Source organism: Pygoscelis adeliae, unplaced genomic scaffold, assembly GCF_000699105.1.
Source record: "Pygoscelis adeliae isolate BGI_AS28 unplaced genomic scaffold, ASM69910v1 Scaffold545, whole genome shotgun sequence".
Taxonomy (NCBI): Eukaryota; Metazoa; Chordata; class Aves; order Sphenisciformes; family Spheniscidae; genus Pygoscelis; species Pygoscelis adeliae.
This window is the reverse complement of record NW_008824746.1, coordinates 945,715-973,449: the sequence shown is the minus strand read 5'-3', so window position 1 is coordinate 973,449 and position 27,735 is coordinate 945,715. Positions and strand designations below refer to the sequence as shown.

The window sequence follows — 27,735 nt, the reverse complement described above, 5'->3', positions numbered from 1 at the left end:
GTTTTCTGGGCAACCATGACGGTTAAATTGCCAAGCCCTTGCTTTTCTGACGTGTGTGTTCAGCCAAGCAGATGCGGGTGCTGTCCCTTTTGGAACTGCTTCAGGGTCCTCTGGAACCAACCGTAAGGGCCTGTTACGTGGTTCCCCGAGGAAGTGAGAGACGTTTCTAGGGTGACTCCCTACTACTGGATGACTGATGAAGGAAATAGTTGTGTGTAAGACTCTTTATGGCTTTAACAGTCTGATCCTGAGTGTGTGTTGCCCTCTGTTTTCCTAGTATCTTTAAATGTATTGAGCAAGAGATGTGTGTTAGGAACTGAATGTTATGCCTTTTTTCCATGCCGGTGCAGAGCTTTGCCAGTAGGCTGCTTCTACAACACTTATCTTTTTTGCTTTCCAAAAGTACATGGAGTCATTTCAAAGAAAGTATAACACAGAGAGTACACAGTTTATGTAGTCTTCTCATGTTCCCTCTGTAACAGGACTTAGCTGATGAACTTAATCTAATAGGAAAAAGCTTCCTTTGACCTCTTCAACCCTGTTCTTAGTAGCAACTTGCACAGAACCCTGGTGCTGATACCTCTATGGAAACTTGACATTAGTTGTAAATTGCAAGTTTTGCCAAATTCAGTCTGAAACTGGTTAATACAATTGGTACATTAGCTTACTTCAAAAAAATATCTGAATGTTAACATTTGTTAGGTTTTTTTTCTGTGTGCTTCTGAACTGATTGTAAAAACTGTCCATAAGATACCCCAGGAAGGTGTGAAATACCTTGTTCAGTGAGCTAGAGCATTGGGCAGTTGAAAACCAGCCTGGAAGCAGGTGGCTCCAACTAAGTGATGAGTTTTTCACGTGCTATAAGAGGCTGATCTGTGAATTCTCAATTTCAAAAACCTGGCTGCTTATTACTTTGTATCATGGTATCTTACTCACATACAGGATTAATAGACTAAGCAGTTCTTGGATACTTTTGATAAAATTATGAAAAATGAAGTATTAATATTGTTGACATTTAAATTCACATCGTTAGCTTTCAGAGTGTCAGCACCATTAATAAACAGACCAAAGAAAACCTTTATTAAGAGGATAGGATTTTTTTTGTTGTTAGTAATAAATGTAAAGCAAAGCAGTGACTGATGGATTCTATGTGTAGGACTGTGGAAAATTCAGGGCCATTTTAAATCTGAGACGTTGCAGGATGAGCTCTGTGCTCAATATCAGAGAACTTCTGGAATAGTACAGAGCACTGTAGTAGTAGAGCATAGTAATACACTTGCAGTATCTGGTTTTATTCACACAGTACTAAACTTTTATAAATGTTTGTTTCTTGCATGCATGTTATTTCACCAGAAAGATGGTTTAATTTTGTGGGTTTTTTTTGATAATGAAAGATTTTCACCAAGGAAGAGTTGTGAACCAGTAGATTGCATGCTGTGGAGTGAGACTCTCTTTACAGCCCCCCCCCTTTTTTTTTTCTCCTTTCCCCCTTTTTTTTTTTCTCCTTTCTCCTCCCCCCCCGCACCCCCCCAAGACTGTGATAAAAGCTTTCTTTTTCTTCTTTGAATACTTGAAAGGTTTCCTATGGCTGTTGGAGAAAACTGGAAGAGATAGTGGATCCATAATGATCACAGTAGGTGGTGTTGACTTAGCGATTAAGTGGTTAACTAGTGGCCAAACATTAAGCTATCCTATGTAGCAGTCTCTTCTTTTTAGTCATATTCCAATCTGACTAAATGTTTCAGAATGTCATCTTTACTGTAAAGCTGTGAAATAAGGCAGTAATTTTGAAGCCCATAAAACGTGCAAAATTAGTTTTATATCTCATTTTTACAGTGTTTCTGCCTACTGTCATGAGTTGATTGAACTTTGCAGATGTTTTAAGTGAAATATATTAAAGTCTTGTGGGGGATTTTGTAGGCTTACAATTTTGTTTAGAAGCAGTTGTCCGTTGCTGCGAAGGCAAATTACCTTGTGGTCAGGGTACAGAAGGAACTATACATATTAAAGAGGTGGAGAATAGGCATTAAATGGGCATTCTTTCTTTGGAGGAAAAAAGCAAATGCTCTCTTCAGTCTCTGGTAACAGCAGGGTGCGAGGATGTTCTTTTACTTTGCCTGGTCAGAGCTTTTGCTAGTAAGCTTATCTTTTGCTTCAGAATTGTAATGTTTAGTGTTGTATTTGGAAATCAAAAACTTTAATCTGTCCAAGAGTTTAAGATTTGAACACACAAGGAGATCGGGTCTTGGTTTCTAAAGTTAGGAACTGGAAGCTGGAGGTTGCACTCTTGGCAAGAATTCCATTATTCATGTGCAAATTAAGAATTCACAGGGTTAAAAGGTTAGAAACTGGCCAGGATGAGGTTTACCCTTGTGATAAAGAGCAGATGACCCTCATTCATTGGCCAAAGCTTTCATGTAGCTCCTCTGCAAAGTTAGTGATTGCCATGAATTGTTCTTGAGGAATGCAGAAATTCAAATGTGAGCAGGCCTTTCCTTAAGTGTCACTATGGAGCCTTATCTCCCGAGCACATCAGAGTAGGTCTGCAGGGACAGGGTTCCTCCCCAGAGGCCCCAAGGCTTTGCTTTCCTGTTGTTCATCCATGCACAAAAGAATTTGACTAATTTAGGGCTTTTTTTCGGTGCGATCTCCCTACTTTTTTAAAGGAAACTGTGGGGCTGAGGTATCGCTTAGGTAAAAATAAATATTAGTTTCAGTACATGCTTGTAGTTGCTTCCAAAGCAGGTTAATTGATGTGGGGGAGAGAGGAGGAGGTTCCTGTCTGGTTCTTTGTGAGGCAACATGTGGGGGTAAAATGCTAATAGTGAAGAGGATGACTTACTCGAAATTCAACTTAACTGCTGCTACTGCTACTAAGAGAGGTCTCTTTTAACGGATTATAAAAGGAATGTAGACTGTGGAAAAAGCCTAAGCACTTTTGGTGCAACTTTGAATCAGCCAAAAATAAACAAGCTGAGATTTTTGTATTCCTGCATTTTTAAATTATGACTGTTTAACCACAGTTAACTAAGAGTCTGTCTAAAAATAAAGCTAAACTTCCAATAAGATAGTATTAAGAAAAAATGGAGAAGGTGGATCATGTTCTGAAGCTGGTAACATGGCCTTTGGGCAGTGATTGGACAGGATGCTCATTGTTTATTTCCTTTTCACAAAAAGTGGAAATTGAAGTCTTAAGATGGTTGGATGGGATATATACAGCTGGGTAGGAGCGTTCCTAGATAACCCTTTCTCCTCTTGTAACGTGGCTGAATTGATTTTAATGTTTGTGAATGACAGGAAACGGAAGCCCAGTTCTTCGTGTACAGGTTTCTATATTTCACGAGAGTGAAAGGTTATGCAAGCAGAAGGTTTCTGGGAGCATGCTCCTGGAGGGAAAATGTGTGTGCATGCTGCACTGCAGTTTGTGAACCGCTGGTCCTTTTACACGTAGCAGGCTATACTTTGTGGAGAGTTTGTAATTTTGCTTACCTGCTGTGGCAGTGATGTGACTTCCGGTCCCACTGTTGTGCCAGTAACTGGCAATGTTTATGTTTTGATATCCTAATATCTTTTGCTCTGCTTTTAAGTATTTGCACTTAAGAGTGCATTCAGCTGAGCCTTATTCTGTACTGTGACAATCATGTTTTCTTAGCAGTTCCAGCTGTTTGTTCCCACTTTTGCATTGTGCCCTTCCTTGTGTGGGCACAGCTGCATGTGTGGCTAACTGAACAGGGAACTGATCTGGGTTAAAATAATAGAATTAAAACAAAAGATGGTTTTTAACCCAAATGAGTTCCCTGATGCGGTTTGTCAAGGAGCCACTCACAGTGATTGTGCTGGCGTAACTGAGAGGAATGATGTGGAGGTGGAAAGGCTTAGTGGGACAGAGGAAGGCTACTGAAACTTAGACTGTTGCAAAAATAAGTGTTCATCAAACTACGGCCTTTATGGAATGCGTGTAGGCAAAAATTTTGCCCTCTGCTAGTATTTTTTAAAATTAATTTTAGTATCTTGCCTTAAATGAAGGGATTAATAGCTGTGATCTAACAATATAATTTTCATTTTGTGTGGAGTCTGTCATTTTGGGTACCTTCCAAATGCATATAGAGCTCAAAGGTATGTTTAATTATTTTAAATAGTAATGGAGAGAGGAACAAATTCTGAGATGGAAGGGTGGGGTTGGAGGGCAGAAGTGTTTTTTGACTAAGGTGGAAGTGAAATGGCAAATGGGTGTTGTAGACAATGGTCTTGTATTAACAGACATAGCAAAGTCTTAATGCTGTAGAACTGGTGTGGTTACAGATGGTTTGAGGGAGCTCTTGTCTAAGGTTTTTACAAGTGCTGTCTTATTGCTATTGCTTTGATTAGTTGATTTGAATGTCCTGAGAGGAGGATCCATTTCTAAGCTGACAGTGCACACGGCTGATCCTTAGTGCATTTAAATTCCAGTATTTAAGGCAAGAGGAGGATGTTTAAAGTGTCAGTTGGCAATGTCAGTTGATAACGGTGAAGAAGAGCAGTAAGATTTTTGTTCCTTAACTGAAATACACTGAAGAAATAAGAAAACTGGGAAACACTTTCCTCCTTAACTCTTTTTCTTGTAGGATTTTCCTCTAGAACTCCCCCAGACATCATTTGACCTGAACTCCTACACCTTTACAGAAGAAATTGTCAACATCCTTTTAAGACATAACCACTAGTTACTTTTTTTTTTGGCACTAGGGCATTCCTTATTCTTTCAGCAATGACTGGTCTGCGCTTGTAAGAACTCTTCCACAGACTAAGGGGTGGGCTTTTATGTGTTGCCAGAACAAAAAATGTATGAAACTTCACTTAGTGCACATGAACAGTGTTTGTTTCCGCTACCATGTCATTAGAGAAGTGAGCTTTTTATGGGTTTCCTCAACACCTCAGTTTCAAATTTGTGTCAAGCATAATGCCAAACAGGCATTTCATGCCCTTGCTTTTCTTCCTAGCTAGTAAGGCCAAAGCTGTTATAGTTTTTACTAGTTTTTATCGCCGTAACTTTATAATGTATAAAGTTTTTACCAGCTTTTTTAAAGGAATGCTCAGTCTTATTGGCAGTGTACTCTGCAGCTAATAAAACCTTCACCTATGTGAGAAATGTTGAAGGAAAACATGGTACCATGCTAGAAGTTGTTCAGAGCTGTGACTAGAGGCACTCAATTCTTACCTGGTGCAAGTTCTACATGTGATATGTGCACTAAACTATTGAGATTTCTTTTCTACTTGCAAAGCAATGTACGGCAGCAAAGGATGCTGTTTGGTTCTTGCAGTGTGGTGCTCCCCCCCACTGCTCCCTTTCTTCTCCCTCCCTCTCTCTCTGCATTGCTTGGTGTAGAAATTGTTGAAAGGGCGTTCAGTAAGGCCTCCTTTTGTCAGCCAGCTCTGATTATCCCAAAGAAAAGGATCTCACTCTGAGCAGTTGTTTGCCTAGAGACTTGTTGTCACGTCTTCACAATTTAACAGCTGTGGCTATTGATGGTGTGCAGAACAATTTAAGACAATGACAAAAGAGAATCTTGGAGGAAGAATTTAAAAGTTACTAAGCATTTTCCTACAGAAATATGGTCATTTCCATTGTTGGACAAATTTGTGCTTAGTTTTTGTGTGTTTTCGTCAGGATTTTGTATTTTTCCATATCTTATCTGCAAAACTGCGGACATAATCTTTTGTTTAGTTTTGCATTGTTTTTTTTGTTTCATCAACAGGCCCAGCTGTTAAATTGGGATTGATTACTTCCAGTCTTTATAACTGGTAATCACCACCTAAGTGAAAAAGTAATCAACAATGTCAAGTCTCCACATTTTGTTGAGTAAGTGTGGGTTGTGTGGTCAACATTAGTTACTAGGGTCAACCTCTACATAGCTTTTAAGCAGCAGCATTTTAAGCAGTGTCTACATTTTAAAGTTGATTGTCTCGGCAATTGAATTAGAGGAGAAAAAAAAATCGCACTAGATGATCTGTGTTGGGAGTTAGAAATCCATCTGGCAGCCTTCCAAAACCTACATCTATAGTGGAAACGTTTTTTGTTTGTATGGATAAAATTGTTACTTTTTTAATAGATGGAGATAAACAGCAGACATAGGAAGGAGATGGTTGTGAAACCACTGAAGTGTAGAGGGTTTGTCTGTGACTTTATGAAATTATTGTAACCTCCTGTGTTGTTTTTTCTGTATGTAAAAGTTTGGAGGGAGATGGCCTTCCTAATATATTAGAGGAAAATGTGAATAACCAGTACTAGACAGATTTTCTTTACTGCTTTTACTTTGTTTCATAACTCTCAACAGTAATTCTGGTTAGTTTTCTTTCAATGAAATTGAATTTTATCTCCTTAGGTGAGTGGAAGTTTTTTTGTTTTTAACAACATGAACGCTCACAAAGGCAAAATAAACTAAGTGGTATCTGGATAATACAGTTACCATCTTGAGGCCTTGTTCCAAAGAGCTTGTTTCTCAATTGCCAGTCTCTGTTGGGCTTCTGATAGGTTTCTGACACATCAGTGCATCTGCAGCTGAGGGGAATAGGATCTAGGTATCATTCCCCCCAGGTGCACATAGGTCTGCTGTGTGCTCACGAAGTTCACTTAGATTCTTGTTATCATAACAAGACATATCAATGACAGAATGTGCAATCTTTGTAGGTTATGGGGTAAAGATTTCAGGGTTACTGAGTCTTTCTGTTGTCACCGTTACACTAAACAGCTTTTAAAACTACCGCTGTGGTCAGTGAGTACGGCTGATGGGAGAACTCTGTAAATTATGCTTGCTTCTAGCCTGAACACTTCATTGTAGCAACTGTGATAGTATTCAGTCAGTACCTTCTCATTCACTGGATGTCAGAGCAGTAGAATGCAACGTGAGAAATGAAATACTGAAAATGAATATGTTATAAAAGACAGAGGAAAGCTGACAACAAACTTTATATCCACAGCTGTTAGAATTTAATCATTAATTTGAGGCAAAAGTTGCAATGTACCAAGATACTACTTCACCATCTCTGGATGGGTTACTGGGGACTTAACTGCTGTGGAGGGAGAAAGTCAGCAAGGAGTGCAGTTATTTAATCTTCTGTAATCAGTTTCTTGGGTTTATACCTGTATAAACTGATTTCCTTTTCTGATTAAAGTAGTAAGAATACACACTTATTCCCATAAATTATTTGAAAATGGTCTTATGAAGTTGTTTCTGCACATAGGCAAAATTTTGAGGAAAGGAATGGCTTCTGGAATATGAAATAAATGGAAATGCACTGATTGCAAAGTTCTAGCAAAATTGAGGACAGACAAGAACTTTTGTTATAAAACTAGAAGAGAGGTAGAAACCTCATTAAGTAGTTTCCTGCAGTCATGGGCATGGAGGCTCACAGAACATGTGATGCACTCTGTCCCAGCTCTTTCTAGAAACCTGTCCTTAGTGTCTAGGATTGTTAATACGGGAAAAGAGCATGAGGGCACAAGGGTGCCACCCATATCCTACATCTCTGTGATTGTAGGGGATTTGTTTGATTAAAATATCTTGGGTGATCTTGAGAAATGAAAGGAAAGAAAAGAAATGCAACTTCAATGTTTTCACCTGGGATATTTCCTCCTGTCACTAAATCTGGGCATTGGTTTAAACTAATGAGTGTATTTTTACCTTGTATAACATAAACCGAGTCATTATTTTTCTAAGGGGGGGGGAGGAGAGCAAAGCCAAAAAAAAACCCTTGGAAAACTGAAAATCCAAAGAGCTTCTCTTTTACAAAAATGTGTGTGTGTGTGTGGGGGAAAGTTTAGTAACCTGCAAGTGTGGAAGTCCTGCCTTTGGATACCTCAGTAGACACTAAAGTATTCTCTCGATGGCTGTTTTTAAGGGACGTTGCTACATGAGAAAAAGCAGCTGAGCCATCTGCTCAGTTAAGTCAGTATTAAAAAAATAAATAATCAAAATCTCAGCAGTCCCTTCCATAGACAATAATGATCAACACTTTTCCTCTCAAGACCTTACAGTTACACTTTGATTTCTATTTTACCAATTTTTTCAGTGGTAGAATACTACTGAGCAAATTACATCTCTAGCCTTTGACAAGAACTGTGTTTGAAAGTGGTGCCTGCCATCAGAGCCCTGGTAAAATTCTCCTGGACAGCAAGAAGTAAGATTGTTGTTGTTTCTGAATTATGACAGAAATCTGTTGTGAAAAGCATGAATCTAACTGCAGAGAGGGTCTTTGATATCCTTTCCCATCTGTAGAATCTTACGGAGAAAACTTCCTATGTACTGGCCGACATAAAAGGACTGGTGGTAGGATGGGGTTTGTCTCAGAACATTGCAATTCACTAAACCTGTATTCAGATGTGGAACATCTTTGCCAAGCCCACGTTTAAGTAGATTTTGGAATGGGCAACAGATTTCATTCTGTACAAGTTTACAGTTCTGTCCAAAATTGGCAGGCTTTTCTGAATCACAGCTTTAGGTGGGACGAATACAGTATTTTAGAAAGGAGGAAAGAGTTTGTCTCTAGCTATAGGCTACACTGAGTGGTATATTGATGGCAAAGCAGCAAAACTTACCTTGTCCTAGTCCTCTAGCCTCAGAACATGCTAAAATTATGGTTTTGAATTTAATAGCAACAATTTGCCTTGTCTTAGAAGTATGTGTAATGGAAATTTGCTCTTTAGCTCTGAGGTGCAGTAGTTCCATTTTGAAATGATTTGCCTATGAGAGTTTTGAAAGAAATAATCACCTGACTGACCACGGGTAAGGAGTACGTAAAAGTTATTACAAGCATTAAATGTCATCTGCTGTTCTTTTAAGACATAGCTAGGGGGCAGTTAAACTAAGTCTTTACAGCTTGTGAGGTATATCTTGTGCATAGTGATGCATGAATGTTGGAAACTGGAGGGAATTCTGTGAAAAGAAGCAACTCTGTATCTTCAGATTTGATTTTTAGCATCTTCAGATAATAATCCTGTTCACATTGACTGATTACATTGTTTGTTCTTATTTCAGTAGATCAGAATTTCTCGTGCAAAACCCTCATGTCTTAATGGTATCACTGGCAAATTGATAGAATTATAAAAGTAGAAAAAATGTTGGATTTTTAATTGATCAGTGTAATTTTACCACATGTGTACTACCTCATCTTTGGACACCCTGATAGATACACGACTCGCTTTTAAAATCATAGAATGGTTTGGATTGGAAGGGACCTTAAAGAAAGTAGTTCCAACCCCCCTTCCGTGGGCAGGGACACCTTCCACTAAATCAGGTTGCTCAAAGCCCTGTCCAGCCTGGCCTTGAACACTTCTAGGAGGGGGCATCCACAACTTCTCTGGGCAACCTGTTCCAGCGCCTCACCACCCTCATAGTGAAGAAAATCTTGCATTACACCAAAGGTCTTTCTGCATCTTCCAGTCCAGAGGGTTTTGAGTTTTTGTTTTTTTTTTTTTTTTAGCCATTTCAGATTAAAGATAAAACAAGATAAAATAGGATTAGAAAAATAACTTACTCTTCTATATCTCCTCAACCTTTGCAGCATGAGTTTCTCATACAAAGTAGCAATGGTCAGCCTTCTCTTCTCCCACTAAAATAATGAAAGTCATCTATCACAGCCTGTTTACAAAGTGGGATTATCAGTTCTTTTAAGCTTTATTGAGAGACACTCACTTCCTGTACACCTTAAAACGGAGAGGAAAAAGTGTCAAATAGAAAAGCTTTTCATTTATTTGCTGATCTGTTCTAATATTCAAAATTCTCATCACTTGTGTCTTCTCCCATGTTCCCACTCTTTCTCATGTCAGGTGCAGGCTGATTTTGCTGCATGTAGTCAGTTTTGGGTTTTTTTTTCCCTTTTTCTTTTTATAAACTGTCAGATATATGCTATATCATTGTTTTGGCTTTGCAAAACTGCTTCTGGTGACCCCCTGTTTCTTATTCCTGTCTGATGACTGGAAGGAGGTACTGTTTTCCCGTGGAGCTTATTTTCACAGCTGTGGCAGAGGAGGGATGTGTCATAAGATACTTTGAGGTCAGTTTTGACCCCAAATTTAGATGAGGTAAAAATGATTCGACAGAAGGGTAATATCTTGTCTCAAGTGGTCTGGCTGACACTTCAAAATCAGATAATAATTATGATTAAGAAAAAGCTGTTTTGATAGCCATTACAATGTACAATGAAAACAGATCAGTGTTACACAGTATTGTTTTTTGTTTTACAACTTGTTACAACTGGAAGTTATCAAATAAGCCATTATCTTTTCAAAGAAACTTTAAAATTAATCTTAAGGTCTTTGAACATGTAGGAGAGTTTTAAATATTTTTTTTGCTTACTCCTGCTTGTACAATCTTCAACATATTAATAATTGTTTAGGTAACTTCTCAGCAAATTAACTAGTGTAAACTGTTAAATCACCATTTCACTGTCCACATCAAGATCTCTAGTAAACCTCTAATAACTGTAACACGTGCCTCAGGCAGAGCTGTACATTATGTATGTTCTTTGTAACGAGAATTCATTGACTTTATGAAGCCATTGACAGACATATATCATTTTGTTCATTAAACTTGTCTATGACATCCGGCAAATTGATGTTAACTGGAAATATTCTCTGGGAGTTCTGGCACGACTCTGTCATTTTTGCCTGAGGAGAGAGAAACTTTGTACATAGCGTGTCCCAAATTACAAGGGTGAAACTTCCTTTCCCCACCCCCTCCCCAAAAGCATAAGTGAGCATATGACCAGCGCTTTTTTTCACCTTGCTTTTAATGCTTATTTATGCAAACAACCCCATGGCCCACAGTTTGCAAGCAGATTTATCATTCATCTTCAATAGAGGTTGAAAGTGGATACTGCTTTTATTTGTTCAGCCAGTGTGTGCCTGGAAGGCAGCTCAATTTTATCACATGACCAAACTATTGTAAAAATGATCGTAATACAAATCCACAGTGGCTCATGGAACTGGTACGTGTGAGTTTGTATTCAGATGCATTAGCCTATGCTCTCAAAAATAGTATTTCATTTATTTAAGAAGTGGAGACATAATTGGGTATGGGGATTTTTAGTTTTGTTTTTGTTTCTCACTAGTAGAATTTTTTCGTTTATTCCAGTTAGCATTTTTTTTTCTCCTTTTAAGGGTGTGAACTTTATTTCTAGCAATAATTATATTTTCTAGTGTTTGGAATTCTTGGATATACTAAACACTAGAAGAGGTAAGCATTGCTACAATGTACAGGAAATTAACTATGGAATTCTTGGTAGCGTCAATGGGAGTTTTGTGACATTCCCAGCACATGGCATTTAGTACTTATTTTTAATGGTCATCATCTTTACCTGATGTAGCTTATTGCTGATTCACATAAAATATATGGTAGATGACCAAGTGCTTTGTTGAAAGCCTTTATAATATACATTGTAGAGCAGTGCTTCATTTGGTCTTTTAAAATTACTGTGTTTGGAATGATGAACGATATCTCATTCGTTCTGCTCTTGAGCACCCAGTGTGGAAAAAATATGCACTGTTAACACCTGCCTGTGTTTGATTCCTGTGGATAGCTATCTCTAATAATGGTAGAGGTTGTTAATAGGATATCTGCCCACCTGCTAGTGTTTCTATTGTGCTACCTGAATCCAGCTGTATCAGGGATCTTTCAAACAGGAATGACTGTACTAACAAATTGTGGCATAACTGACTAAAATATTTATTAATGGGTCAAAGATAATGTTCAGATTGTAAAACCTTCCAAAAATTGAATATCCAAAAATCCATGACATAAAATTTTTGTCTTTTGAAAGAGTAGAGCAGTTGGGTCTTTAAAATATGTTGTGTCTCACTACATAATAGTTCCCTGGATTAAATGAATTTATTGATTTCTGCTTCTTTACTGACACACATTTATGAGCAGTTTCTTTGGCACCCTGGCCACATGTCAAAGGTCATAACTTTCCTTCACTGTGGAAGAATAAAAGCTTTCAGATGGTGAATCTCTGAAATCCACACGGTGCTTTATTTCCCCTCTCCCCCCCCAATATAATTACTGGTTTTGCATGACTTTCTTTAAGATAAATAAACAATAATAATAAAAATATGCACAGTAGAAAAACCCCTATACTTATCTATCATAAAATAACTGCAGGAAACTATTTTTCTGCACAAAGGGTGACATATCTAATCTGCTAATAGGTATCTCTGAGATACATGGTAGCATATTAGGCTCTTTTATGGTCAGAGATTTTATTGAAAATGGTTGATTTTAAGAATATAATAAACATTTCTCATGAAGAATTTTATTACATTTCAGTTTAGAAACAGTATTTCTTTCCTTTTTAGAGCTGCGTCAAAGGCATGTTACGCTTTGTGCACCAGAGGTGATACTGGAAGTAGATACTGCTGAGAGAATGAAGCACATTCAAAATCTGTGCTTTGTGTTTAGATGAACATTTATAATGACATTTTCTTTAATGCCCTTCATTAGTAGTAGCCTGTGGGATTTTTGGTGTGTACTAGATATGAAAGTCCACTGATGACATAAACATGAAGCTATTAAAAAAGAAGCTGCAATGGAATATAAAGTAGTTTAATCAGTCCACTAGTTTGCAAAAAGAGAACAATAGATCATGCTTTAATCATAAAGTGGCTGACACTAGTTTTTGGAAATGTAGAATAGGATGCAGTTAATGCCATATCCCTTGTGCCGTCTGTGGTGCTCATCTGATTGATAACCTGGCAGAAAAAATACTTTTTTTAAAGCTAGATAGTTATCTAACTGATGCGGCTAGCTGTGATGATTTGAACTGGCTTTCTGTGTTATCTGACAAGAGCTAGAGCTGGCTGGAGGTAAGTAGGCAAGAGTAGTGGGGATTTGGAACTATCTGGGAAGAGTTTGTCTTCACTTTTTAGCAGCTACTAACTGGCAGATTAGTTCTGACCATCTCAAGAAACAGCAGTGTGAAGGTAACTTCACTGAGGTGTTATTTTGATTTAAAATAATCAAAATGTTTGCGCTAGGTAAGGTAAAATAGGTTTGAATTGTTAGCCGGGCCTGGCTATAGTCCTTCTAGCAGGACTGTTTTGGAAGGAATAGCAGAGCCTAGAGTTGTATCAATGGGAAAAAAACCCCATGATTTTCTGAGAAGACGTAAAAAGTCTTCCTATCACCCACCCCAAGAAAGAGAATTGGCTGCCAGTCTTTATTTTTTACATAGTAGGGATGAAGTCTGTTGATGCTTTTAATCATGGCTCTTGCCAAAAATACCAGTTCTAGACTTTTATTCTGCTCTGTTGTTTTGTGCAAATGATTATCTTATTCTAAGGGGGCTGGTGGCACTCTGCTGTTAAATTTACCAAATATTTATATTGCAGGACTGTAGTTGCTAACTTTCTGACACGTTAACCTTTTGGATAGAAATTTGTTATGTCAGTATCCATCTCTTTGCTTTTAATTTTTTTTTTATACAGTATACTTCTGCAGGACTATTTATCCAGTTCCCTAGAACAAATCTAAGATGAAACTGCTTTTTCTGTATTTTTGTTTTTCACTAGGATAGCATGAGAATGTCTGCTTAGGGAACAGAGACATGGGATTTGTTGGGGAAGTGGTCTTTGTGTCTAGAAGTAGCTTTTGCTGTTGCTATGAATATATTTGCAAATTTGGTTGTCCTGTAAATTTTGAGGAAAAATCTCAAACTTTTTTTTTTTGCACATGTTCAGCACAGACTTACTCAGCTTGACTAGCTAGAAACATGGACAATGCTGTTTGTGCTGAGCATGTTGCTTGTGAACACTGAGCTGGGCTTTCCCTCTAAGCAGTCCTAGGCAGCTGTGGACTTGCTTTTTTTTCCTGTTCTGAATTAATGAGGAGCTAAAGTGTGATCTAACACTGCCTGGAGAAACCAGCTGGCATTGAAAGCTGAAGTAAGTGAAAACAATGGTCTAATTACCTGGAGAGGAAGTTTGGGAGGGAAAGTGGGTGAGGTGGAGGTGTGAGTGGTCTCATGTGTCTAGAGGTCAGGAAGAGGAAGAGAAACGTGTTGGTGGGAAGCAGGAAAAGCTTGCGGAGTGAGGCCTGGGGTTGGCTTGGTTTGGAGATTGCCATGGGTACAAGTTGGGAGTGGGGGAGGACTGAGGGGCTGGCAAAGACTGACTCAAGAGAGTGTGCCCATCGGAGCAGCTGATCTTTCAGGACATGGAATGTGGACCCAGGAGTCCTGGACTTCCCTTGGGAACTTCAGAAAGACAAAAAAAAACCTCCCAGTCAGGGGAGCTTTGGAGGATTTAAATTGCATCACTGCTTCAGCCAGAAGCTTCTACAATATGTAGAATATGTTGACAAGTCAACTTGTCCATACTTCTAATGGGAAGTTTGTGATTATGTGTTTCTTATGGTCTCGGTGTTTGATATGAGGTTCTGAGGTTTGATCAATTGGAGCAGCAACAAGTTGGGGGGGGCTGTCGTTGCAACACATGGAGTGCTGTGAAGGATCAGTGTCTTAGCTTGGACACCTAGATTTAGTGAGTATTTTGGGCCACCATCCAACTGTTTGTACATACCCAACAGTAAAATTAAAATAATAATAGAACGTCATCTCAAGGTGTTGTGAGAGTGAACATTTGTGAAGAACTGTAGTGCAGAGCCTTGCAGAAAAGGCCATAGGGAAGTTAATAACTCTGTCTTCAGGGCAGTGCTTAATAGTGTGTAATAAATAAGGAACGAGGCCACACACTGAACAGAGAAGAGAAAACAAAATATTGAATAGATGCTCATTATGTGAGCACCATTCATGTGGTGCTGTGAATAGTAGGCGAACTGTGACTGTGCAGTTGGATTGTTTCCTAAAGCATGTATGTAAACAGAGCAAATCAGTTACATAAGCAGCTTAATTTCTTCAGTTTCCTAACTTCTGAGCATTTGGGTTTGGAAATTTTCATCTTGTGTGTGTGTGTATACGCATATGTAAGAGGCAGATATACTGAATGCTGTGTTAGTGGGAAAGTTTAAGTGTTAGCTTTATTTATCTAGTGATGTATGTAATGCAGCAAAAAATGAAATAAATATGCTTGAAAGTATTAGAGTTTTATATAGGCAGGGTGTCAGGAAAAAAAGACTCGTAACAGGGGGCACCGTGACAACTTCTGAGACAAGTTAAGTAAGTTTATCAGAACTTTTTGATTCAACCAAAACATGGGCTGGTGTCTAAGCATGTATTTAGCAATAGCATTAACTTGATAATAATAATCCTCAGATAATTTTTTTTTTATATATATATATGAAGGTTTACTGACCAGTGAAGACGCTGTAGAGTTCTGCCACAACATTTATAAACCTATTGGTAGTGCTGTTTATCAGAGTGTAATCTGACTTAGGAAACCTTTTTAGCACAGTACAAACAAAACCCACATTTAACTTATACTTTTGACTACAGTTTAAGCTTGTGTGTGGACAGGGCTTAGGTGAGTGCTCACCTGTACACTCTCTGGTGTTTATCAGTGCAGCCTTTACTCTCTCTGTGACCTGACTGAGAGGAAATTGGGTTTGTTGCTGGTGTATGGGAGAAGAGTTTTTTTGTGGTGCATGCTATTAGGTAGGTGCCAGGGAGGACTGCGGGCTCCAGTGCTGCAGAGGAGTTAGCACCAGTGGGTTTCACCTCCTCCTTCATCTGGTCTGTCTCTTTTCTCAAGTATTTACTCCAGCACATAGCCTAGAGTACCACCTGCTTATTAGGCTACAGGTCTTACCTTGAGCCATAGGGCAGCTTTCTGGAAATACAGCCCAGCAGTCATGACTAGAGAAAAGCCCTGATAGTCTTTTTTTGTTCCTTTTCCTGACATGTTTATGTAAAGAATCTCAAAGGCAGTGAATATTCAACACCTCGTGCCTTCAGTGCAAGGTACGCACCTGGATCCTCTCAGGGATCTGGCCCTTTGTGTGCCAGGACCTTCTTTCTCTGAGGATGTTTTTCACAGGCATGTTCAGAAGCTGGAATTATGAGGAAACATAAAGCATTATTTGTACTTATTTTTATTGTTCCTTTCCTCACTGTTTAGTTGCTGCTGTGTTTGCCATTGTCTTGCGTTTACCTAAATAATGGTTGCCTGGCCTTTCACGAACTTGTGAAGAGGAAAGATGGTGACCACCTGAAACAATAATATCTGTGGCAGAATAGCCTGAGAACTTTAAATAACCAAAGGGGACCGTTTCCAAGGCAGCTGAGTGACCTTTGGATCCCAGAAGCGGGCTATTCATAGAGGCGAAGCCTTTGTCCTGCTTTGACCAGTGGTCAGTGAACTCTGGCAGGCCCCTCGGCTCACCATCTTGGCCCTAGACTAGCAGCTGGTGATTGATTCATTTAACTGTCCAAATTCACATTCTTCTGTCAAGGACTTGTCAAGGAAGAAAAAGGTTCTATGGAGGGCTATTCATTTTACTAAAAGTAAAGGGATGCGTTATATGATTGAGTGGATTACTTTTGGGTCAGAAGAGTTCCTGCATTGCTCCGTTTTAATTCGGCCTTCAATCAAAGAGAGATTTAGTTTATCAGCGCAGTGTGGTGCTCATGAAGAGGGACAGATCGTTTCAATTCCATCAGTGCAATAGGGCTGTTTTGTTTTGTGGGTTTTTTGTTGTTTCCTCCCCTCCTTTCCATGATTCCTCCCTCCCCCCCTCCCCCTTTTTTTGCCAACAAATGATAGATTTTTGTGATTAGTTGATACGATAGAGGGTTAAGAATATTAATTTCTATTAATCTCACTCTTAGTTTTAATGTGTATGATATATGAATATTAATGCTCCTACTACCTCTCATATACGGTGTTAAGCAATCCAGAAAAGCCTAGACTAAGTGAAAGATTAGTGTGTTACCTCTGGTTTAGATGTGGAGAAAACTGAGGAGAGAGTAAATTCTACAGGATCAAACTAAGAAATTTCTTTCCTACAGACAACACAGGCAGCTGTAAAGCTGAGGGTAGAACCTAGTATTTTCTATCCAGTCCCTGTTTTCACCTGATGAACAAAAGTTTGTTGTACAAACCCAGCATTTTCCAAATGCGCAAGAGTGCTATCTGTCCATTTGTCTACTGGTTTAGAATCCCTTTTTTTAAAACAAGAGGAAGGTGTTTCCATGCTTATGAAATGTGAATCATGTTTTCAATTTTATAATTAATGCATCCAAAAACCAACTTCGAGTTGCACTATGGAGGTGTGTTTCCTTTTCATTGTATTGCCAGGCTTTTCTGTCCACCTTCCCTTCAGCTGGGCTGTGTTCCCTTAGCATTAGGATTTTTTTTTTTGCTGAGCCTCTTCATGAAGTAGTGAGAAAAGAACATTGTTGCTTAGGTCCTTCCACTGGAAATAACAGGCATTAAAGAGCAGATCCCGCCAGTTAACCTTCTGCCTCCGTTTGAATGAACATGATGAGCTGCAGCAGATGAAATACGACCTCCAAGTTTCTTTACCCCACTCTCATAAGCTATGTATTGTTTTGATTTGGCTTACTGAATGCTTTATGAGGGGTTTCTGATTGGCTTCAGGCCAAGGTGTTACACTTCTGCTAATGGAAGTATAAGTGCATAATTTAGAAGAAAATACAGCGAGGCTTGGTCTGTTGTATTTCTTTTCTCTATGAGGGAAAACGGAGAATTTTGTATTTGTTAAGATAAATGAGTGGCTTAACTGTCTTAAGAGCACCGGAGAGGACGGAAGTCTGAGATAATCTAACCTTGCTTAACTCTTCTCTGTTATACACCTCTACGTATGTGTCAGAAATCTGGGATAAGTACAACATCTGTTGAATAGGCCTCCTGCTTTCATGGAGACCTGGTGGTATTCTTTTCATGTCTGCAGTTGCATTTCCCAGGGATCAGTCCCCTTTCTCAGAGCTTGCTTGTTTCAGGCTGGAGCATGATATCTGAGATGGGAGTACCAGCTTCTCTGTGCTCCAGATAACACTTCCCTCTGTGCCTTCCTGGTGGCTTTGATTCACGGCCTTGAGTTGGAGATAAATAACGAGCTTTTGAAAATCTTGGAAAAGGAAAACGGGTTGTCATTGTGTATTAGAGAATATAAGTAATCCAATAACCAGAGGTATTACCTACTTAGTAGAACATGGGTATTTGCTTGCACTATGACTGGGCAAACTGGAAATCCAGCTATTGCCTCCCACCCAAGCAGTCAACAGCCATAGCAAGGTGACTTCCTCTAAAGACAAAATTTTTTGGTTTCTTCTGTTTGCCTTTGATATGAGGGCTTTTATGGTGCGTTCAGGGTAAATTTGCAGGATATTTTCCAGACACATAAGGGAGTGAGAGAAATATACTTGGGGAAGAATATAGGGATTTCTATGACATTGAAGGCAATATGATTTTTATCTGGAAGCCACACTTCTGATTTATGTGAAAATTGCAACAGTTGTAAACTCTTCCCCCTCCCCTACCTCCAGAAATTTTCAGATAAACATCTAATTAGAGGATTTAAGTAACTTCAATAAATAAGCAGTACTGACAATGCCTTTTGTTACTTGTTTTTTTTGTGTGAATTTTGTTTCTGTTTTTCTCCCTGCTGCTCTCAAACTTTAAGACATTCAGAATTTTGCTGTTAGTTACTATGCTGTGTAGAAAGACTGTTATTGGGGAGAGATCTCTGGGCTTGTGTAATGCAGTAGGGGGGCATTTGGTGACAGGGAAATGAGCTGCGGGCGTTTGGCCCTTGAAAGTGGAGGCATCTCTTCTTTCCTTTCCCCATGGGAACGCTGCAATGTTGACATTTGGAGGAGGGGGCTGAAGGGCTTGAATTCCCAGTGCCTCTCCTCAGTGTTTTGCAGTGAAATTGTGTTTTTCGTCCTAGGATGCCCATTCTGAAACACTGTAAGCAAAAAATGGAGAATGCTTGTATCTCTCAGGGATAGCGTTTCTGACAGTCTGAAGACTTAACAGCACCTCCATATCAGCTTACGCTCATTCATATGTGGATGGTGTCAGTTTGCCACTGTATGAAATGAAATCTCTTCCTCTGCCTTCCCCCAGATGTGAGGGAAGGCACAGTGGTGGGCGGCATGGCAGAGGAATGTGTGGGGCCCCGCTCCTGTCCTGGGATGTGCTCTGCGGTGCTACCTCTGATGAGCTGGGCAGGTTGAGGTGAAGAGTGGGTATTGCATTCTACTTAGGGTCTTGTTTTATTTTAGCCAGGAATAGCATTTATTTATTTTTAAAGGTACATGACTGATAAATAGAGGTCTTACCCTTCAGCTGGCATCTGCAGTGAAATTCATTGATCAGAATGGGGCAGCTTTAGCACTTACAGTGCTGGAAGCTCTTGTTGCACAGTGTTGAAATTGTCTTTTCTGTGTTGCACTGAGTGCTTATTAGATTTTTGTTGTTCTTTTTGGGGTTGTTCTTTGAGGAACCTTAGAATCGTAGCAGTCAATCTTTAATTTTCTACTTCTATTTCTCTTTTGGTTTGGTTGGGGTTTTTTTTGGATGCCACATTAGGGTAGTTGTGAAGGGATACGTCTTTTGTTGCACAATGCTGCTTTTGTTCTGATCCTTGTCTTCATGTCATAAAGTTCAAAACTGTGCTGGATGTTCCCCATGCAACAGTTGGGCTATTAAGCAGAACTTCTTCACAGAATGGCAACAACTCTGAAGAAAGGCACCTGTAGGATTAAGCATAGAGACTAGAAGGCAATCGCTTGGCAAACTGCTGAAGGAAAGCAGTCCTTGCAAGGGAGAAAGTGGTGTGTTCTTTCTCTTGAATGCATGCAGCCACACAAGTAGAACAGCTTTGAAGCTGGTTAATGTGGCTTACTGTGTGCCTTTTCTGTACTATTTCCTACATTTCTTGTCTGCAGAAGAGCAGAGGGGATTTCCTTGATAAGTGCATTAGCATTTATTGTGCACTTCTGTGGCCACACACTGTTGCCTGGATGATAGATAGACTGAGAAGGGAAAACCCCAGCTGGGGTGCCTTCAAAAGCGAAAAGATCAAATCTCTCATGCTTGTTTACACGATTCAGTAGGGTATGCCAGTTACACCATCAATAAACTGTTGAATATATAGAACCACGTATTTCTAAGCCTCAATCTTTTATTTCCTTTAAAACAGTGCTAGTGATAACTCCTGAGGTGATATGTATGCCTGGTTTCATTGGGAAGGGTGGTAGTGGTATATTTTTTTTGCCACTTATGTAATGATTGAGGTGTAGTAAGGCAATATGTGTAGTTATGTGAATAGCTTATACAAAGCTGCAAGAGGTGGAAAGTGCCATTGTTGGAATATCATTAGCTGCTTTGACCAAGGTAAAACAGAAAGACTTGGGTGTATTATCCTGCGCTTTCTTCCTTCACAGATTGGGAATTCTGATGCATGCCCCTGCATTGGCAGTTCTCCTGGATTGTCATCTCAGTGTGGCTCTAAGAGCACCTGATGGGCTGGAGAATGAACAGTAAAATAAGGCACTCATGGGTTGGTAATATGTCAGTTAGGATCCTCCTTTTATTTTCTCTAGCGCGTTGGTGCTGCCTAGGATCGCAGTTATTGTCACAGTTATGTTAATATGTCATGAATAACAGGCTGTGTGTCTGTTCCAGTGGTCTGAAGAAGTGAGGAGGAAATAGTACAGTCTAATAGTCACCCTGCTAAATTGTACTTTTCTGATCCTGCATGCATGTTTCTACATTTAAGAGAACTTTTTGAAGGGTGATTATCCACATCTGAGGAGCCAATTTTCTTTAACTGTTTTGATGTTTTTACTTAACATACAACAGACATGCTAATTATGAACTCTTTCTGTTGCTAAGGTTAACGCTTTCCAAAATTTACAGTGAACATATGCTGCCTGTTTAGCAAAAGGAAAGAGCATCTTTCATAAAGTACAATATGTCCTGAGATGAAATGATTGCTTTTATCCTGGAAAAAAATGGCTCAGCATCATAGAGACTCTGGGTATATTGCGATGCTTATTATAATAATTTTGAATTCACAGTTTTACCCAAGAAGGAAAGCTTAGACAGCCAACCAGCCACGTGTTTAAATGTTGAGAGTTTGGTGTGCCATTTGATATGTCCTGTGCCCAGGAAACAAACATTTACAGGGCTGAAAGCTTCTAAGGCAATAGTTAAATGGCAGTGGTAGGGCTTGCTTCTGCCTTCAGCGATGTCTGTGTGTGTAGGAAGGGGTTGCATTTCCAAAACTGCTTCACCAAAGGGAGGCTGTTCTAGAACCACATGCCTCATTTGTTCTTTTTTTTCCTGCTGTTTTTTCTCTGGAGCAGCCAAAGATGATATTCTGTCTTTGAGACCCTGTCTCCAGACCTTGCACTTCTAAAGAGCTCTTGCAAGAGGGGAAGAAAGTTTTGTTTTCTTTTTAATGAAAACAAAAACAAACTTGGGAAAGTCAGGATGTAGAAGGAAAAGGCTTTTCTGAGTTCTTCCGGGGGGGGGTGTTGGATGGGGGGGGGGAATTTTTCCTTCCCTTGTCAAGTTTTTTCTCCTTTCCTGTCAACTGTCTTCAATGTGCATCCATTTGAGTCCTCCTCTTTTGACTTTCTACACTAGGATATATCAGAAACTTGCTCACAATAGTTTCCATTCTGTCTTTGGAGAAGACAATATACTTTCCTACTTTCTGAGGATACTGTAAGAAAGAAGGAATAAGAGGATACTGTAGGAAAGAAAGAATAAATTAGTACATTTCCCTAAAAACCTAGTCCAGAATAGTCTACTTGACTTCCAAGTTTTCAGGAAGAGAAAATACTACATATGAAATTTCAGACTGGTCTTAACTTTGAGAAGCTGGTGGTGAAAACTGTGTCTTTGTGTGTGTGTGTGTGTCTGTGTGTGGCCAGAAACACTTCTACAGAATCTAGTCCCAACCCAAACGGTGGAGGGCTTAGTGATCTTCAGTGGACATATTCAGACTTGGTTATTCCTGTACAGAGATTTTTTTTTAAGTGATCATTTGTCAGCCAGTGAATTAGGAGCTTTAAAGAAAGGAGCAGAGCAGGGGGACCTGAAAGTGTTAGAGGAAACAAATGAGATTGCAGTTGACATCTCCAAGGGAACTTTTGTTCAAGGGTGCTCAGGCTGTTGACCTCTTTGCTTCTCCATTTCATTGCCTTTAGATTATAGCATTCTTCAGTACCAGAAAAGTAGTGGCTAGTTTGTGACTGGGCAAATGCTACTTTTTTTTTTTTTTCTGGTGGTGAGGCAATCGTGGACATTGCTGTGCAAAGATTTTAATGCACAAAGAAACAGTTTTGCATTGCATTTGAAAAGTGTGGGTTTTATATATGAATTTAATGATTTATTTCCTTTTCTCCCTTCTTATCAGATATTGGAGAGTAATTCCTAGTTATCTGCATCTTAGTTTGGAAATCATTGTCTAAAAATTACACTTAGATATCTGTCAGCAGGTAGTCAAGAACATGAGAGAGGAAAGGAAAAATTAAAACATACCGTTGTTTCTTCCTTTTTCCATTCCTTTTTCTATTGCACCTCCCTCTCTTTGTTTAGTTTTAGCAGTGGAACTAAGTATATGGTAGGCTAGAAGTAAATGTTTCTGCAATAAGGTGACCATAAGTTTTAGCAGAGCAGACTGTTTCCCAGATGTAATTGACCGGCAGTTTGTTGGAGGCAAAACTGCAGTAAGCTCTGCAAAGGAGCTCACCCTTTAGCTTAGCAGTCAGGGCCTGGAGAAGATTTATCCAGAGCAGAGGTAATGAATTGAGAATAGCAGGAAGGGTGGATGGCCCAAATCCTCACTCATTACCTCATCTGGGGTCTCCTTGGTATTTATCAGTGAGAGCTTTCTGCAATTACCCCTATGCGCAGAGCAGTTTCTGGTCCCTCCAAAACTCAAAATGTGATTTTGAGAGGGTCTCGCAGACTAATGCCTCAGAAAGATTTGCTCCTCGCCTGCAACCTGCCAATACTATGCTGTGAACTGAAACGTGAGGAGCACATGGTGTAAAGGATCAGTTTTGTCTATAGGGAATGTCAAATTTCATGGCAAACCTGGCTCATTCTGTGTGCTTACATGTCTTTCACATTGTAGGAATGGGATTTCTAATCTTGTTAGTTTTTTGCAATATTTGAACATTTTTAAAAATCTTTTATTGTTTAGGTTTGTGTTTTCAGTTGAAGTATTGGCATATTTTGCGCTCATTTAAAAAAAAAAAATATCTTCGCACTCATTTAAAAAAAAACAACTTTGTAAAGATTAGTAAAACAAACCAGAACAACTCCCTTCCCTTCCAGTCTTCCTTCTTCCCTCCTTCTGATCCCAACAAAGCAATACATGCCAGAGTTCTGGAGTAATACACACATCATCTAGAGAATTGAGGAGGCACAGGATTTCCTCAGTCAAGGGTCTCTGGATTTGTGAACTTAAAGTGCATGGATGCCAATAAGCTATGCCAGTAGCTCCCAAAATGTCATCCCGCTTTGATAAAACCTATTCTTTGGTTTAGGAAAAAAAAATGGTAGGAAGGGAAGAGGAACCCAAGTTGTAGTGCTAAGCTAGTGGCTCCTAAAAATGCAGCTCTGTAATTTCCCACTCTGCAGAGTTTTCCAAAGCATCAGAATAATAACGATCACTGTAGAATATGATTATATTCTGTACAAGCTGTAATTCCAATCCACCTTCTTTAAAATGTTAAAATGCCTGCTAGGAGATTCTGAATGGCAAATGGTTAAGAAAAATCTTTGGGATAGACAGATTAATAGGTGTCCCATATCAATTATTGGTAGTGTCAAATCAATGCAGCAGTTTCAGTCTCATTTAACCTCCCTATTATTTAATTGTAATGCTCTAAGGTAATTACCTGAGACTGGACTTCTTTTTCAATACAATTCTGAAATATTGTCTTCAAAACCACTGCTATGGTGTTTATACTGTCACAATCTAAGAATTTCTTAATATTGCTAAAGTCAGAGAGGAACATTTCTTTATCTTTTTGTTTTCATTTTAGGAAGAGAAAATTGGTGTATTAGGTTTATCCTGGAAATATGTTTAACTCAAGAAATATCTGAGAAAATGCACAGTGTAATCTGTTTCACAAATAGCATGGTGATAGGCTAAATGTTATCCTGCTTGCTGATATTTCCAGTATACACAGCAAGCTGTAGGTTTTTTGTTCTGTATGTTCCTGAACAATGTAGAGAGAGTTTATTAAAAAAGGGAGCATTATTTGCACTTCTGTGACTACTTTTCATTTCAGTGTAGGCTAAAGGAAACATGACTCGTTACCATACCTAGAATTACTTTTTTTGTCTTGAACTAGTATTTTTCATGGAAAAAGTCTTGATGAATTTAAACTTAAACCTTTTGCTTAGTGACTAAAGGGAAGGTTTAATTTCAGTAAGCCATGGTATAAACATTTCTTTTAAGGAAGTTTCCCTGCCACTTGGAGTGATTATAGAGGCATTTTTCAGAACTATTGTGAGGAAAACCTGATTTTTCTGAGATATTGGCAGTATAGATTTAGGGCTAAATGCACAGTTAGATTTTTCTGTAGAATTTTCATCCTGCCAGCGCAGTACTGCTTCTGTAGATACATGGACTTTTTGTCTTGTGAAAAGACACTCTGCTAGCTATTGACCTGCACGCTCAGATGTTTCTGGAGAAAGTTATTAACAAAGAATCTGAAAAGTACTGAAATATTTCTTTATGTAGAAACACTAACTTAGGTGCCAACCAAGCCTTGCTTTGTAGCAATGTTAGTAGTAAAAACTGTACACCGGGCTATAAAGGCTTTTACACTGACAGGATACTGTGGTTTTAGGAGGCCTTTTATTTATGTAACACTACTGTTTGCTTGATTCCATCTCTCTCTCATTTCTTTCTTCCTCAAAATACTTATTTTCTGTTATGTAATATCTGAATTAGGTCCTTTTTTTTTTTTTTTTTGTCATTTTTGATGTTCAACATCTAGGTTTTCCGGGAAAATGACTTTATTTTTCATATTGGGAAATTAAATGTTATACTCACTAATGGCAAACTAGCACGTTTCTGTCATGTAATCTTAGGTCTGTATCCTGTCTTCTTTCTAACAGTGAGTTCTTAGTAACCAGCTTGATAGAACAAAGGAGAGGCAGAAATTAAAGCTAAAATATGAAGCTGGAAAACAAAACAGAAAGGTAAAATGAATACCCTTTAACAGGGATGACCACATTTCCAGACAATTAAAGTGAATACTGATTTTTTTTTTTTTTTTTTAAAGCCATGTCTAACAGTTTAGTGTTAGTACCTCATTAAAATCCAGGGATTAATAGCAGCAATCTCCTTGTTGCACATTAAAAGGATTTAGTTTAATTTGGGATTAGAGGGTACAAGGTGCCATTCTAGCAAAGCTGTTCCCAAGGTATTAGTGAGGTGAAGTGGGATGACTTATAGACTGTGGTTTCTCTAACTGTCCCAGTTATACTATATATTTCTATATATACCTGTATGGATTTTAAAATTGTGATGAACTGGTTCAATAATCCTTTATAATGTATGTTATCTTTGGAAGTGAAATTGTCTGGAAAAGCTTGTTTGAATTGTTAAGAAAGGCAGTTGGAGTTATAGGTCCATACTGCCTTTCTGGGACTGGAGATGTGGTTGGGCTCAGGTTAGTTCAAGGCCATTAAAATCTCAACCTGTAAACAAGACTTTCTTGTGTATTAGATAAGGATAATGTGCAATATTCTGCTCTTCTCTCCTGCCGCATGTGCAGTGGGTGTGAGTAGTTGGAACAGGATTGGTCATTATTCTCCTCCCTTTCGTACCACAGGTGTTTCTAAGCATGCAAGTGAGAACAACCACCATCTTGAGAGCCCTAATTTATGAATTAATGAATTTGAGGAGAGGCATAGGATGAGTTTATGGACACTACAGTCCCCTCCCTGGTTTTAGATTTTTGGGAGAAGGAGGGGGCGATTGGTTGGTTGCTTTATTGCTATCAGTTGCTTTTTGTTAGGCTATCTCAGCTCATTAATATGTCGATGTATGGCAGCATTTACTGCCAGGGATTAATACAGAGAAAAAAAAAAAATTCTGGTGTAAAAAGTTAAGCACCTGATATAGTGTTATCCAGAATTTTCATTATGAGTTCTTAAAATCTTGGCAGTGATGTCAGCAACCTGTGTGATTTATTTGATGATTTTATTTATTTATTTATTTATTTATTTATTTTGTGATGCTTCTTTTTTTTTTTTTTTGGGGGGGGGGGGGGGGGAGGGGGGGGGGGCGAGGGGAAGACTCATTTTGTTCCAACCGACTTTAAGTATTATGCTTTCGGCACTGTATGCATCTTTGGTTATTAATTAAAAATAAGTATATTAAACTAAAGCTTTAAGCAATAGTTGTACAAAACTATGCAATTTTAGTGTATTTCTTTAAAATGCAAGGATATAGAAAAAGTGTATTTTAGTTAAGCTTATTTTTCCAACCACTCTGGCAGAAATTAAAAATAACAGCTGGCTTTCGGGAAAAAGCCACACTTCCAATTTATCAGAAGAGTTAGATCTCTGGTAATTTACAGCCATTACCAGTATGTTGTTTGAATTACAATCTTCTCCTCTTTACTCTTTTATAACTGTCAGAATGGACTGACACTTTTCCTTTGTGCCTGAAAGGGCCAAATATGTTCTGGATGATATCACTTCCTCTTACAGACGGAACTCAGTTCTATCTCAAACTCTGTTGTTTGCCTTAAATAATAGCCATTAAGAGGAGGAAAATATCTGTGCAGACAATGAGTGAGACTGAAGGAAGAGAAAGTCTTTGCAGATGCTTGCATTTATGAGCTGAACTACCAGAGGTCCATAGTTCAGAAGCAAATCTTTCTGATGCCTGGAGCGGTCAAGACGACTGGAGGACTAATGTTTTGGTCCCAAGTTAACATATACTGTTGCATTTCAAAGAAAAGCAAGATAAGATAAAATCAAGTCTGATCGTTGGAGTTAGAGAAGACCAATTAAAGGAGAATACTTTGCAAGAAGAAAAATCCAACAAGTAGTCTCCTCTGTTGTGTATGTGTGCTTTTGTTTTTTTTTAATACTTTGTCTTTGGTTTTCTTCCAATTACGTTGGATTTTATCCAGCTCGCTGAAGAGGATGTCAGATGGTTTGTTCCTCAAATGTTTAGCTCATAATTATATGAAGACATGTTCTTTAGTACGATGCTGCTGTCTTCATCTGATCACAGTATATCAGTAAAATTCAATTTCCTCTGGATCTTGTCTCCTGCTGCTGCAGCTGTAGCAATGCCTCCACTGTGACAACAGTAGATTGTTGTCTGGTTGCTTCCAGAATGACTTACGCTTTTGGATCTACTTGTACTTACGTGCAAAGTAAGTACTTTTTCTGTGCAAGTGGTCCAATTAACTACAGTAATCCAAACAGGGACTTCAACATAGTTATAATACTTCTTCCAATTTATTCTCCTCTTTCTCCTTTTCTATTTTTTAAATTTTTATTTTCTTTAAACAGAGGAAATTTATTTATTGGGTAAAGTCAGGCTGACACTTTGCAAATTTTCTCTTGCAACATTGGTCCTACTCGTGTCCCCACTGACCCACAACACTGCAGGTTCTGAGTTTTTGCAGAGCAGACAGTGCCAGTAATGTGGAATTATGTGAATTGTCCATGGTGTTTTGCTGAAAACAGATATAATTTGGACCAAAAAAAGTCAACAGGAATCTATAAGGAAAAGCTGAGCATTATAATGCCTTTCATCAACTGTAGCACCTATGTTCAGTATGGTA

At 38.7% G+C, this 27,735-nt stretch overlaps 1 protein-coding gene across 1 annotated transcript in view; it reads left to right on the top strand.

The window, feature by feature from the left end:
- PRTG (protogenin) overlaps positions 1 to 27,735 on the top strand; it is an 88,061-nt gene that overhangs the window by 899 nt on the left and 59,427 nt on the right. The gene's annotated exons all lie outside the window — the stretch shown is intronic.